Source organism: Dermacentor silvarum, chromosome 2, assembly GCF_013339745.2.
Source record: "Dermacentor silvarum isolate Dsil-2018 chromosome 2, BIME_Dsil_1.4, whole genome shotgun sequence".
Classification (NCBI taxonomy): Eukaryota; Metazoa; Arthropoda; class Arachnida; order Ixodida; family Ixodidae; genus Dermacentor; species Dermacentor silvarum.
Window position 1 is genome coordinate 63803292 of NC_051155.1, and position 3665 is coordinate 63806956.

The window sequence follows — 3665 nt, forward strand, 5'->3', positions numbered from 1 at the left end:
AAGAGGTGGTGGCAAGGATGGTGGCACCAGCTCGTGCCCTCGTGCTTTATTCCTACTTTTAGGCGGCATCCGCCACCTTGTGTACGTCAAACTATATGTGTGGGGACGCGCTCTTGCAGAATCTCGCAAATATAGTCTCTCTGCTCCTGCCATCGGCCTGAACGGTTCCCTGTTCTTTTGCTCGCCGACTCACGCATTGTTATAGTGGAACTAACCTCGGTCCCTATAACGTGGTGACCCGGATGTGATCGCAAGGCGAGCACCACAGCATGAAAGAACAGGGAACCGTTCAGGCCGATGGCAGGAGCAGAAGAGACTGTATTTTATTCATCACCTCTTTCTGTAACCTCACAGCGCGCAGCACGAGGCACATGCGCGTGCCCATGCACCTGAGCGCGCCATAAATAAAAGGCGGCCAATGAAGATGATGCTGGCCGCTAGATGCAACTACATAGGAAACTCATAGAGATTTCTTAGAACAAGTGCTTTGACGTTTGAAAATTCGGGACAATTTGGCAGCTTTTGACAATATACTCATTGTATGGCCTTCAACCATCACACCGGGCTGAATGGCACAGGCTTGAGATTTTGTGGTGCACCTGTGACCACTACCTCTGCCTTCTGTGACATGAATAGTCTTCTTTTTCATGGCCGAAGCCACTGTACACTTGGCACATATATTAAATGAGTTGCAAAAAGGTGCTGTAATTACTTGCGGTGTTGTCAAGTAATTGAGGCTTCGTACAGTACTTAGGGTAGGAAGGTAACCAACAGCTACATTAAAAAGCAAGAAATGCAGGGCATAAAATTTTTGTGTCTGAACTCCTTTAAACTGTCAGAACTCTTTTAACCTTTATCGGTTCAGATGTACAACTGCACCAGTTTGTTTTCTTGCACGATAGCTGACGCTAACAGCTGTTGGTAAAATACAGGATGAACAGCGCTGCAAAGGAAACAATTTGCCATCGGTGTGTTTCTTATCTTGATTATGATCTTTGTTCACACCACTGTTTGTAATGTGCTTCCAAATGCATGTAACAATTGTTCCAACCAGCGAGGTTCTCACATAATATAGCAGGAACAGTTTGCTTTTCCGTCGAAATGAACTGGCACATTTTTGGGGCAAGGCACAGGATTATTATCTCTGCTTTTGATCTGGGGGTTCTTCACTGAAGTGTATCTGTAACGGTCTTGCATATAATCATATGTATGTTTGTTGCATACACAAACAAACATCTTACGTATGAGTGTGTATGCTCACAAGGTGAGTGAGATGTCCTACAGAAGGAATTCCTTTTATGAATAGATATTAGTTATAGAGCAGAAACAGCTTGTTGTTATGCCAATCTCAGTGGTTGCTACATCGTAAAACATGTGGTGCTTTAAAATGAGTGAGCAGAAGCATCCATCAGAATTGCTGTAAAAGCAGTGCATTGTAAATGCTCACACCAGTACACCAGTCTCAGTGGTGCCACCAATACTGCAGTAAGCCATCAGAAAAGTACTTTTGTAGGAGTGTGCGAATATTCAAGACCTTCAAATAACAAGTCGAATATTTCCCTATCCGACTGGGTTTTTAAATCGAATAGTCACTATTCATAAATACAAATATTTGTAAAATAGTTGTTGAATACTTCAAATTGCGAAGTGTGCGCAATCAAGCACGATTGAGGTAACATTGCGATAACTTTCATTCCAGTGGCTACAGTAGACATAAATCACAAGAAGTTACATAGTGGAGCACTTTGCATTGCGCAGGAAGCCAGACTTTTTCAGCAAAACTGCTGCCACTTCCACTCACCAATGAGTCCAGCGTATGTGAATAAAACTGCTTGTCTGCTCCTAACGCTACATTTGTGCTTTTAATAAATTGTGCTTTATAACACAGTCATACGACAGAAACTTGCTAACGTTGTGAATGCACTGCATTGTGAACATTGTTTTATGTAAACGGTGAATATGGCAGTTCATTATTCAGAAACTTCGAAAAGTATTCAATTCGCTTTAAGCATTCGATTAAGTCTTAACAATTATTACTCAGACACCCCTACACTTTTCAAACCAATTTTCACTGTATTTTGTTTGGTTTATGAACCATTGGAAAGCGCTAATGTATATTTGCATTAGTATAATGGTACATATTCACTGCTGCTCTTGAGTATAGCACAAAGCTAAAGTGTCTTTTTTTTATTCTTCACACTGTGTCATGCTGTGACGTATCGTTTTGAACCATGTCTCAGATGCAGTAATGTGGACCAACATATTCAGTTGAACTGCCTTCTGCATTCATTTTTCATTAGTGAATTTAAAATTTTCATCCATTTCTGCCTTTTTTTCCTGTTTCGTTCATATAGATCCAGCCCACCTTCTTCCTTTGAATTACTTTTAGCTGTGCTTCATGTCGTTACTGCTTATTTTGTGAACTGCTGATTCAAACCTAAGCCGTTTGGAACAGTTTTCACTGGTATTGAGTATGCTTATATAAATATAGACGCAGATGCTTAGTGGCGACAGTGCCAGTGTAACTTTCCGTCAGTTATTAATTCGCCTAGTTCTCTTTAATTAAACTGTGTAAAACATCTGCACATTCCTTTTGGTAAGATTGAGGTGTATAGAAACGTAGCAGAATACACACAGTACAGTAGCGTCACTGCTTGCACAATCAGTGAGCTTTTACGTGTTGGACGCTATTTGCAAACACGTATTCTGCGTGGTGCAGAAGTACAGCCTTTGTTAAAAGTATACAGGCCACTCTGCGCCTTTGCCAGACATGTCGTTCGGCTGTGTTGTGTGGTTCCTGTGGCGCTGTTGACAATCCAGACCTCTTGATGGTGAATACAACTCTTTTCAATCGCCGGGGCATGGAAGCTTATGGCATACCACAGGAGCTCTTCTACACAGCCTGTAGACAAACTGGCGGTTGCAGGCAACATAGCTCGTATACTTTTGGCGAGACGTGTACCTTCTCACTGTTCATGCAGTGTTGGTACAGAGCGAACCTCTTGCTATTTGCAGGCGCAGCTGGGTCGTCCACAAGCTTGGAAACTTACTCCACCGAAGACGAAGCTTCAAGAAAGAAAAAATGTCACTACTGCAACCTTTGCCCCTATGTTGCGAAGAGTTCACCATCTTTGAGACAACACATGCTGACTCATACTGGAGAGAGGCCCTTTGAGTGCACCGTCTGCTTGGCTAGGTTTGCGCAAGTGGGAACACTTTCAAATCACATGCGCAGGCACAGTGGAGAAAAACCGTTTCAGTGTGCCCTCTGCCCATATAGATCAGCTACCAGGAGTTCCATATTGTACCACATCAAAAACCACACTGGTGACAAGCCCTTTGCATGTAACGAGTGCTCTTACGTCACCGCAAACAGAACGGATCTGGTAAAACATGTCCGCATTCATACAGGCGAAAAGCCATACAAGTGTAAGGAGTGCTCATATGCTTGCGCCCAAAAAGCACACCTATACCGGCACATGTGGCGGCACACCAAACACCAGGCTCAATTGCAGGGCCACACTTCCTCTTCTGGAGTATGATGGACAACAATGGGATCCAAGGAATTCAAAGTTTCCTTCAGTCGTTAAAGGTGCCCCAGAACACTTTTTTGACTGAGTTGAATAAATAAACCTATTTATTTGCTGGACAGTGCTGTTCTCGTG

At 42.9% G+C, this 3665-nt stretch overlaps 1 long non-coding RNA gene across 1 annotated transcript; it reads left to right on the forward strand.

Annotated features, from left to right (window-relative positions):
• The first annotated feature begins 433 nt into the window (after positions 1-433).
• LOC125943037 (uncharacterized) lies at positions 434-3651 on the forward strand. The gene is made up of 2 exons (XR_007465508.1): positions 434-1814; positions 3016-3651. It is a non-coding gene; the product is annotated as an uncharacterized LOC125943037 (long non-coding RNA).
• Positions 3652-3665: the final 14 nt, after the last annotated feature.